We start from the raw sequence: 12,424 nt of genomic DNA, 5'->3' as shown, positions 1-12,424 counted from the left end.
GACTCCTCCTTGTTGCTTTCTTTGTTCCCTCCAGCCTTGCCGCCAAAAGTGGGGGCCGTGGCCGGAGGGGGCGGGCAACTCCACTAAGCTGGAGTGCCCTGCTGGGCTGTGACAAAGGGGTGAGCCTTTGAGGCTCACCGCCAGGTGTTACAGCTCCTGCCTGGGGGAGGTGTTAGCATCTCCACCCAGTGCAGGCTTTGTTACTGGCCTCAGAGTGACAAAGGCACTCTCCTCATGGGGCCAGCAACATGTCTCTAGTGTGGCAGGCTGCTGGAACTAGTCAGCCTACACAGACAGTCGGTTAAGTTTCAGGGGGCACCTCTAAGGTGCCCTCTGGGGTGTATTTTGCAATAAAATGTACACTGGCATCAGTGTGCATTTATTGTGCTGAGAAGTTTGATACCAAACTTCCCAGTTTTCAGTGTAGCCATTATGGTGCTGTGGAGTTCGTGCAAAACAGACTCCCAGACCATATACTCTTATGGCTACCCTGCACTTACAATGTCTAAGGTTTTGCTTAGACACTGTAGGGGCACAGTGATCATGCACTGGTACCCTCACCTATGGTATAGTGCACCCTGCCTTAGGGCTGTAAGGCCTGCTAGAGGGGTGTCTTACCTATACTGCATAGGCAGTGAGAGGCTGGCATGGCACCCTGAGGGGAGTGCCATGTCGACTTACTCATTTTGTTCTCACCAGCACACACAAGCTGGTAAGCAGTGTGTCTGTGCTGGGTGAGGGGTCTCTAGGGTGGCATAATACATGCTGCAGCCCCTAGAGACCTTCCCTGGCATCAGGGCCCTTGGTACCAGAGGTACCAGTTACAAGGGACTTATCTGGGTGCCAAGGTGTGCCAATTGTGGAATCAAAAGTACAGGTTAGGGAAAGAACACTGGTGCTGGGGCCTGGTTAGCAGGCCTCAGCACACTTTCAATTGTAAACATAGCATCAGCAAAGGCAAAAAGTCAGGGGGCAACCATGCCAAGGAGGCATTTCCTTACACAAGTGTCTCCTACACTTGTCAATATAATCCGGAGTCTTAAACCACGCAGGGTCCGTACATCAACAACAACCACGTGGATAATCTTTGAGCAAAAAGCGCCACACACATGTGAAGTTCGACGATTTCCCTACTCTCATACTGCGGAGTACGCATACTCCTACTAAAACCTAATCTGGAGTACCCAGACTCTCTACTTTCCCTCACATACATCACAATTCACCTGCGATTTGCATAAGCCTTGCAAGCGCAACCTATACTTTTACACTATCGCTAGAATGCCGAGAACATACCCAACTCTACTAGCAGGATCCAGGATCTGGGAAAGTCATTTCTGGGCTTAATGGGACAGCATTCTTGCTACAAATGCCATTTCAAAAACAAAATCCAAATCACAATAATAATGAACAACTAACCTAACTCAAACTACCACCATAACCATCGATCACCACATAACTAGCTCACCAAGGCAACTAACCATCAAGCTGCTACCAAAAACTGCTAGTGCGCCTGATCCTTAATAAGTAAACTTACAAGGGGATGCACATAGGTCGATGAACCTTTTGATTTGCATGGAGTATTCTAGCTATGATGTGACTAAGGCTTCTCATTAATCAATACACAAAATTCAATAACCATTAATCTAGTCATTAATCAACAATAAATAATCATCACACCATGACCTTTCAGCCATGAATAACCACAACTCAGTATACGTTCAGTAATTTTTATTTCCCTATTTGTTACAATACTAAGTTGTGAGATTATTTCAAAAACTTTATTCAATTCAAGCTATTCTTTCATTAATTCATTTGTAAACGGCAAAAGCATAACCTAATCAAAACTTGCATCAGAATATATTCTAGAGCATTAGCATAAGTCATCAACTGAATCAAAGGCAAATGTGTCACATAAGTAGCAGAGTTCAGTAAATCAGTCCGTCAATCATTGTCTCTGTAATTCTGTCAGTGACACAGAGTAGAGAACCTCAGCTAACCCACATTAGCATCAGCATGTGGGGCTTCATGCGAAACCAGTTTAGAACATGAATTTGGAAAACATCTAGCTAAGAGAAAAACTATTAGACAGCGCAGTTGGTACCTAGAAAGAAAAGGCACAAAAGGTAATTCAATCACATTATTATATTTACCTATCCTCGGTATGGATCAACAACAAAGTCAGTCTTCGTCTTCAGGTCATCAGTCGATCAGCATCACATCAGGCTCTCCTCGAGAGCGTATGAGCCCAATGACAGAATCTTGTGTCTCTTCTCCCCGATATCGCATCAATCTCGGAATAAGGTCTGCTCCCCTAACATCTGCACCTAGCATCTGTCTCCATCTATCTGAAGTTCTTCTCCCTTTGTCACGTCGTTATATAAAAGTCACCCAGACTATCCCCGAATTCCTAATTGGTCAATTAATCATACGATTTAACTCTACCCAATAATTTTCGTAACTCAAATCTACGAATTCTAATATTACACAGTTCTCATGTTGTTGATTGGTTCACTGTGTGATGTCCTCATCATCCGGCTCGTCAGGTATAGAAAATGTTGCACCTTCTTCTCCAGTCGGTGTCTTCATTGTTTGCGTCCTGGGAAAGTACACTCAGAGCGCTTTACATGTTTAGTTGCTACATTTCCAGTTCCATCATCTCCTGTCCGTCGGTTCGTGCAAAGGTTTCAGCTAGGCAAATTTTATTAAACAATGAGCAGTTCACGGTTAGTTCAGCTTGTCAGCATTTTCATTGCACATTAAGGATTCACCTTCTGCACGAGGCCTGGCAAAACTAGGCCAAGACTTTAGCCAAGTTAAGCCCTACAATTCAGTGCAAAGCATAGAATATATCTCTTAATATGACATACTACTATATTAATCTAATACATTTTCAATATTTCACATGTGTTAGTTGCCCCTATAATATAATTCATGAATTCTGGTGATCGTTCTCCGAGGTCACAATTTCAAACGTGCACAATATTTCTCTACATTAATCATTTTACTTCATATTTCATTATAACATTTCATTAATAATTTCTAATTAAAATATTTGGTTAACAAGTGTCTTAGTGCCAACAATACCCAAAGCACAATCCATGATCCAACATTCAGACCCAGCATAATTGATAGTGCTTGTCAATTGCATACCATTGAAAAATGTTGTGCATGCAGTACCCTAAGAGTGAACAAAATGATGTCTGCTAATGCCTTAAAAACATTGGCTTGACTGAAGCCTGGCAAAGATGTAATTTCACAATCCCACACCCACCCATGTTGTAGTGTGTAGAGCTGGGGTTCTTAAACTTTGACTTCTATTGACCCCCTCATAATCATTACTGCAATCCAGGTACCCCCACTAAATCAATATTGGCATCTGGTAACCCCCAATAAGACAGTACTGGAAGCTGAACAACCCAGCCTAAGCATTTTTTATGATTTGAACTGCAAAACAATACAGAAAAAATACTGAAAGAATAATTTAGCAAACAAATAAACAATTGATGAAGTATTTTATTTAATTTACAAACAAATGAAAAAAAAACCAGAAATTTAATTTTACTGGGAAGGTTGGAGTTTTCTAAATTCACTGAGGCCACTCATTGTCCATAGTATATTCTGTTTAAAGCACCTGCCCGGCTACCACGAATAAGTCTGAAGATACTAATTTACTTTGTGGCCTCAAATTTCCAATTCCTTAATAGTTACAGAACGTTTTAATATGTTCAACTTTATATCTTGCTTCTTTATTTATATACTCTTTATTAATCTGTTAATATTTTTTCATTTTCTCAGCAGTCACAAACATCCTGAGTAGGATTTGCGGACCCAGAAGGGTCCCTGGCCCACAGGTTAAAAACTGCTGGTGTAGAGTATTTTATTCAGGTCACACAAGGCCACATGTGTATCATGCAAGTAATGGATTGTGTACGTATGCAGACCACCTTATTCCTTATAAAGTCAAAGGAATGCATATAATCATGCCATGACAACTATTGTAACTAACCAGTATAGTGCAACACTGAACAGCATGTAATGTATTACACTCTCTGTGCCCTCGTTTTAGAGCAACCTTTGAGTGTTATGGAGCAGACAGTTTACCTCAATTATTCAACCTCTAAGTGAACAGCAAAAAATCTTTTGGTCCTTCAGGCCACACTCTTGGTTATCCCTAGATGACGACTGATGTGCTGCCTTAAAGCATCAGCTAGGTTGTGCTCTAGTGGCTGGGCTAATGGACGATCCTGGGGAGCCAGCCGACCAGGCCAAACTACTGCTCCAGGACTGAGCTGAACGACCTTAGGTCATCATGCATGAACACGGCTCTTGTCTTTGTTTTTAATCGTGCCTTCAATGTTATAGCCTTAGAGCCTGCTGTAAAGGCCTTTAAAGGCCTGCTCCAGTGTAAAAGACCTGAGCCGAAGGCGAGGGCCTTTAGCAAGGGAGTGGGACTAATTTCCGGTATAGCCCAACTAAGAAGGGCTATAAGGCTCTTAAAACATTCTGCCACTAGAGGGCAGAATGTACTAATAAATAAAATAAAGGCCTCAGTGAGCCCGACGGGACTGAAATCCCCTCTGGCTCAGTGAGACCTTTGTTCACAGCTGTTGCTGTGAACAAAGAACATTGGAATGTTGAGGCTCCAGGCTTTTACCAGCCATTAGAAGCCGGGAGCACTCCATTCTCTCCAATGGAACTCCCTACATTCCAGTGTTCTAACTCCCTTTGTTCCCTTCCTGGTTCTCTGAGTGCTAGACCAGCACTGCTGTCTCCAGATGGCTGGTCACAGCATGAACTTGACTAAAATCCAATTTTCACCATCTAAGGTCCCGCTTTCACCACTAAGAGCAGTTCCTCATTGTCAAGGGCAAATACGCTCAGCTTCCTTGAATCAAAGGCATTGTTCTTGCCTTATTGAGACTTGCGATACAGTGCTGTGACATCACCTATTCAGGTGCCCTGCAGGAGTCTCCTTAAAACGTTACAGTAAGTTAGTAAGTACAGATTTTTGGGATTCAGTATTAAATGTTAGGGGCACTAGCTGTAAAGTAAGCCATACCAAGAGTGGCGCTCTTGTTCAAAATTTGAGTTGACAAAACAACAAACGCAGAATCATACCTGTAGCTTTTCTTTCTGGGCTTCCTATCCAGGAGGTGGAAGGCAGATAGACTTGCACTGACTAGAACCGGTTGGATGTGTATAGGATCTTAAGCTATACATTCACAAACATCAAGGTAATTTCCCAGGGGAGCCATGAGAGCTGTTACATGTTGAGTGTCACATCCTGGGAGACTACCTCTCTTTTTGGGAACCACCATTTTGTACATGATAACATGCCACATTTAGTAATGAACACGCTGCCACCTTACACCCAGTTGGGGCAACACTGTTCTCCTTTTCTTCTTGACCTGTTGACTTTTCTATTTTCACCATAACCCCTTCTTTTCTTGCCCAACGACCCTTGAACTTCTTCAGTTCTACTAATTCCTTTGTGCAATCTACGAATTCCTTTATATGCACTTGTAGGAGGCTGGCCTGGCTTATAGTGGGTACCTTGTGGTACTTACACCCTGTGCCAGGTCCAGTCATCCCTTATTAGTAGAATAGAGGTGTTTCTAGCAGCTTAGGCTGATAGAAGGTAGCCATGGCAAAGCAGCTTAGGCTGAACTAGGAGACATGCAAAGCTCCTACTATACCACGTATATCATATAGCACAATATCATAAGAAAACACAATACTCAGAGTTACTAAAAATAAAGGTACTTTATTTTTATGACAATATGCCACAAGTATCTCAGTGAGTACCCTCAGTTAGAAGGTAAGTAATGTACACAAGATATATGTACACAAACCCAAAACAGGTAAGTAATAGTAAGAAAAGTAATGCAAACAGAGTAGAATTACAATTGGATGCAATAGGTGAACATAGGTCTAGGGGCAACACAAACCATATACTCCAAAAGTGGAATGCGAATCACGAATGGACCCCAGACCTGTGGGAGCTTGTAGAGGGTCGCTGGGACTGTAAGAAAATAGTCAGGGTGTCCAAGATACCCCACCCCAAGACCTTGAAAAGTAGGAGTAAAGATCCCCTACTACCCCACAAGGACACAATAGTAGGGATAGGGGGATTCTGCAAGAACCACAAACACCAGCAAAGCACTGAAGATGGATTCCTGGACCTGAGGACCTGCAAGGCAAGGGGACCAAGTCCAAGAGTCACGATAGTGTCCAGGGGGGGCAGGAGCCCAGAAAAACCCAGATGAAGGTGCAAAGAGGCTGCCTCCGGGTGGAAGAAGCCAGGGATTCTGCAACAACAGAAAGGGCTAGGAACTTTTCCTTTGGATGGAAGATGTCCCACGGCGTGCTGGAGGTTATCGATGTGTTTCCACGCAGAAATACCGCAAACAAACCTTGCTAGATGCAAGGGTCATGGTAGAGGTTTTTGGGTGCTGCGGGGGACCAGGAAGGACCAGGATGTCGCCCCTTGGAGGAGGAGACAGAGGAGGTACTCAGCAACTCAGAGAGCCCCCACAGAGGCAGGCAGCACCCGCAGAAGTACTGGAGCAGGCACTTAGAAGATTTGTGAACCAGAGTCGACTCAGAGTCACAAAGGAGGGTCCCATGACGTTGGAGTCCAACTCAGAGGGGTGAGCACTGCGGGACGGAGTGCTGGTGACCTAGGCTAGGCTGTGCACAAAAGAATCCTTGGAGAAGTGCACAGAAGCCGGAGCAGCTGCAAATTACGCAGTACACAGGTTTACAGTCTAGCGTGGGGAGGCAAGGCTTTTCCTCCACCAAACTTGGACTGAAGTATCACTGGACTGTGGGGGTCACTTGGATATAGCTCCTGTGTTCCGGGGACCACGCTCATCGAGATGAGAGGGGACCCAGAGGACTGGTGATGCAGAAGTTTGGTGCCTGCGTTAGCAGGGGGAAGACTCCGTCAACCCACGGGAGATTTCTTTGGGATTTCCAGTGCAGGGTGCAGACAGATAGCCCTCAGAGCATGCACCACCAGGAAGTAGTAGAGAAATTCGTCAGGATTAGGCGCTACAATTTTGCTGGTAGTCGTCTTGCTACTTTGTTGCGGTTTTGCAGGTGTCCTGGAGCAGTCAGCGGTCGATCCTTGGCAGAAGTCGAAGAGGGAAGTGCAGAGGAAGTCTGGTGAGCTCTTGCATTCGTTATCTGAAGAATACCCCAGGGGAGAGACCCTAAATAGCCAGAATAGGAGGTTTGGCTACCAAGAAAGGAGGATTGGCTACCAAGAGAGGTAAGAGCCTATCAGAGGGGGTCTCTGACGTCACCTGCTGGCACTGGCCACTCAGAGCAGTCCAGTGTGCCCCAACACCTCTCAATCCAAGATGGCAGAGGTCTGGGACACACTGGAGGAGCTCTGGGCACCTTCCCTGGGAGGTACTGGTCAGGGGAGTGGTCACTCCCCTTTCCTTTGTCCAGTTTCACGCCAGAGCAGGGCTGGGGGATCACTGAACCAGTGTAGACTGGCTTATGCAGAGATGGGCACCATCTATGCCCATCAAAGCATTTCCAGAGGCTGGGGAAGGCTACTCCTCCCCAGCCCTTCACACCTATTTCCAAAGGGAGAGGGTGTAACACCCTCTCTCAGAGGAAATCCTTTGTTCTGCCTTCCTGGGCCGGGGCTGCCCAGGCCCCAAGAGGGCAGAATGCTGTCTGAGGGGTTGGCAGCAGCAGCAGCTGCAGTGGAAATCCTGGAAAGCAGTTTGGCAGTACCCGGGTTCTGTGCTAGAGACCCGAGGGATCATGGAATTGTCTCCCCAATACCAGAATGGTATTGGGGTGACAATTCCATGATCTTAGACATGTTACATGGCCATGTTCAAAGTTACCATTGTGACGCTATACATAGGTAGTGACCTATGTATAGTGCACGCGTGTAATGGTGTCCCCGCACTCACAAAGTCTGGGGAAATTGCCCTGAACGATGTGGGGGGCACCTTGACTAGTGCCAAGGTGCCCACACACTAAGTAACTTGGCACCCAACCTTCACCAAGTGAGGGTTAGACACATAGGTGACTTATAAGTTACTTATGTGCAGTGAAAAATGGCTGTGAAATAACGTGGACTTTATTTCACTCAGGATGCAGTGGCAGGCCTATGTAAGAATTGTCTGAGCTCCCTATGGGTGGCAAAAGAAATGCTGCAGCCCATAGGGATCTCCTGGAACCCCAATACCCTGGGTACCTAAGTACCATATACAAGGGAATTATATGGGTGTACCAGGGTGCCAATGAGAATTGGTATATAGTCACTAGCCTGCAGCGACAAATTTAGAAAGCAGAGTGAGCATAAACACTACGGTTCTCGTTAGCAGAGCCTCAGTGATACAGTTAGGCACCACACAGGGAACACATACAGGGCACACACTATGAGCACTGGGGTCCTGCCTAGCAGGATCCAAGTGACACAAGGGCAAAAACAAACATACATAATGTGAAAATGGGGGTAACATGCCAGGCAAGATGGTACTTTCCTACACTCTCATACTTGGTGATCTAATTTCTTTTATCTCTTCAGCACTTATTACCATTCTAAAATTATGTCGCAAACTTTTATTTATATTTAAATTAATCTCAGACTCTTCAGCCAAGCCACTCTACACCACTCCACTCCACTCTAATGTACACTATTCCACTTTACGCTGCTCAAATGTATGACACTCCAGGGAGGGCGGAGCTGGGGTAGTTGTGCTGGACCAGTCGAACTTTTGAAAAATGTTCATACTGATTGGACCACTTAAGCCCGACGCCATCCTTATGGGGCCATCCTTTAATAGGGGGAGGGTTCCTGCCACATATGTTCAATTTAGTTTACTACATAAGTGAGGTTTAGGTATGTTTTTTTAGGTCCTGACGAATCACCCTCTTATCTTTGTTGACTATATGAGCAAGAAACATGTTGACCATTTTCATTTTGGCAGTATAGGGATTTCCAATCCTGCCCTTATCAAATCCCGAGTTTATAGGGTTTGAAGCTACCAGACACTTAACTTAATAGGGTAAAATAGACAGTATTCTGATTTCCCCTTACCTATTGTTTTTTAATCTTGACAGAGGCACATTTTCTTAATAAATTCCCCTATTGTTATTGTTCCCTTTAGTCAATTTCAACAGTATCATTCACCAATCCCACATAGCTGCACTCACCCACCGGCAAATACCTTTAAAAAAAGATCTTGGGTAGAGAGCCCCTTCAAGAAGCCCGTCAGGCATTGCAGTGCCAGCCTGACGAGGAGCAAAGCCCGATGATGAAGCATGTCACTAAATGGTGAGTGAGGGCTCTTGTTCCTGATTTAGGATACCCACAGGGACTTGTTGATCTTTCCCAGACTGGGACTTAATCTTCTTTATTGTGGAACTGTGCATTCATTGTTTTTGTGACTCCAGTCCAAGCCACTCAACTGTAGACTGCTACCCTATGCACCAATACACTGTACACTGTTCCACTGCCCTCACCTCTACTATACGACACTCCACTTTATGCCACTCTAGTCTATGCCACTGCATGCCACTCTTATATATGCTATTACACTATTTGCTACTCCACACTACCCCTATCTACTCTAAGTCACTCCATGCCAATCCACTCTACCCTACTAAATCTACTTCATTCCAATATATGACACTCCATTCTGCACAACTGTACTGTACACAATTCCACTATACGCCACTCCATTCTACGTCACTGCACTGTACACCAGTAACAATCAATGTTATTCCCCTCTACACTACTCTACTATTTGTTAATCCACTGTATGCCACTCCATTCTACCCTATTCCACTCTACGCCACTTCACTATTACACTGTATGCCACTACAGTCTACTGCACTACACTCTACCCCACCACACCTAATTCTATAACAATCCACTGTATGGTATTTCACTCTACAACACTCCACTTTACGCCACCACACTGTAGAGTGTGTGTACTCCAGTCTACATTATTCCTCTTTACACCACTACACTGTACAACAATCCACTCTATACTATTCCACTGTACACAACTCCACTATACGACACTCCACTCTATGCCATTCCATTGTTCGCCACTCCACTTTACACCACTGTGATATACAGTATTCCACTGTATGCCACTCCACTGTACACCACTGCACTCTACTCTACCCCACTTCACTCTGGGCTATTCCACTGTGTGCCACTGCACTCTATGACACTCCATAACACTCCACTCTACGCTGTTCTACTGTATGCCACTAGAGTGTACCTCACTCCACTACAGGCCGCTCAACGCAATGACACTGCACTCTACCGTACTCTACCGTATTGTATTACACTCTACTACACTACACTACACTCTACACCACTCCACTGCACGCTATTCTACTGTATGGAAATCCTCTCCACAACACCCCACTCTACATTATTCCACTCTACACCACTCTACTGTATTACACTGCACTGTACAACATTCTATTTTATGCCGGTCTACTGCATCACATTCCACTCTACTGTACGACAGTACACTTTTACGACACTCTCCTCCACTTTAGTGTACTACACTCCACTTAATAATACTTCATTTGATGACAGTAAACTCTACAATTTGAAAAAAAGTTTTATTAAAAATACGCACCACCTTTAATTTAATAAAACGTTATTCATCTACATTCAAATTTAAACTACACTAAACTTTACATTTCTAAATGTATACTTATACTTTTCATTTATAATTCTCGCAACGCCTTCAAATTTATTAGAACTCAGGCACCTCCATATACAGTGTATTCAACTTAGTAACCACACCACATTAACTATAACTCGCCACTCTACCATGCACTGTGTTCCCACAAAAGATTTGATTTATGATGTCATAACTGTTCTTGTAAATACCAATATTTTAGATAATATAAAACGGTATAAGCAGTGCATGGAGAAGACGCGAGCTATAGTTAATGTATTGTGGCTACTGAGTTGAATACTCTGTGTATGGAGGTACATGAGTTAACCTTTGGTTTATTCATTGAATATATATTTATATACTCCCCGACTTAAAAAAAAAAAACAAAGGTTAAAGTAATGTTATAGTTAGGTTAATTTCTCAGTGAGAACATTAAAATTTTCAACAAAAAAATTCACAGAAATTGAGCAGTTAGAGTTGGCAGCACTAACTTGCACCCAGGCCATGCACTACTTATGATGTCTTAATATTATTTAGTTTTCTAAATAATCGGGGACCCCCTTAGGAGGTTTTGCGGCCCCCAGCGGACCCGGACCACAGGCTGGAAAGCACTGCCGTAAACCATTTGCTTCTCACGTAGCCCCCCCAATGGAGATCAAACCTAACTCACTAATGTAGCACAAAGAAACGAGTAAATGCTTGGAAAGTTTTCCTTGAGAGAACACGACTAATCTCAAAAAACACTAGAATTTTCAAAAATCCCCCCAGAGACCAGAAAGACAGTCACCCACGCACTCATCAGCAGCAGACTGGACTACGGCAACGCCCTCTACGCCGGCACCACACTCAAACTCAAACGCAAACTCCAAAGAATCCAGAACACAGCTGCGCGCCTCGTCCTTGGCCTCCCCCGACACGAACGAATCTCACCACACCTCAAATCCCTACACTGGCTCCCCATAGACAAGAGAATCACATTCAAGATCCTCATCCACGCACACAAATCCCTCCACAACACCGGCCCAACCTACCTCAGTGAAAGAGTAACCTTCCACACTCCCACACGCAACCTCTGATCAGCCGACTTCGCCCTAGCCACAGTCCCCCGCATCCAGCACACCACCACAGGAGGCAGGTCTTTCTCCTACCTCGCCCCCAAAACCTGGAACTCCCTCCCCACCGACCTTCGCAAAACCAAAGACCTACTGGTCTTCAGAAAGAACCTCAGGACTTGGCTGTTCAACCAGTGACCCTCCCTGGCCCGCCCCGCCTCCGCCTTGATACCCTCACGGGTGAGTAGCGCGCTCTACAAAATTCTTTGCACTCCAGTTTCCGGAGAAGCAGGCTAATCGCTGGAAAGTGCGTCAATGCCTCATCAATGTTGGTGAGCACTATATAAATGCATTTATCACTCAATAAATATAATGTTGTTTAGGACGTTACATCGCTTTTTTAACTGTCAGTGCAGTAATTTAGAATAGATATTGGCCTGGAATTGTTGATAAAGAACATGATGAGTCATGGAAAAGAAGACCAATTGTCTATATTTTTACAACTAAATAGACACTTGAAAATTGATTATTCTATATCTGTGTTTATCTGTTAAAAATAAGTAAAATCGTAAAATTAGAGCCTATGTTATAATGCATATGTTGTACAATCTTATGATATATGTTATGCTATGCCTAGCTATAGTATGTGTGCTATAATATGGTATAAACTATGCTAAATAACTGTGTTATAAA

Source organism: Pleurodeles waltl, chromosome 10 (genome assembly GCF_031143425.1).
Source record: "Pleurodeles waltl isolate 20211129_DDA chromosome 10, aPleWal1.hap1.20221129, whole genome shotgun sequence".
Classification (NCBI taxonomy): Eukaryota; Metazoa; Chordata; class Amphibia; order Caudata; family Salamandridae; genus Pleurodeles; species Pleurodeles waltl.
Note: the sequence above shows the minus strand (reverse complement) of the source record.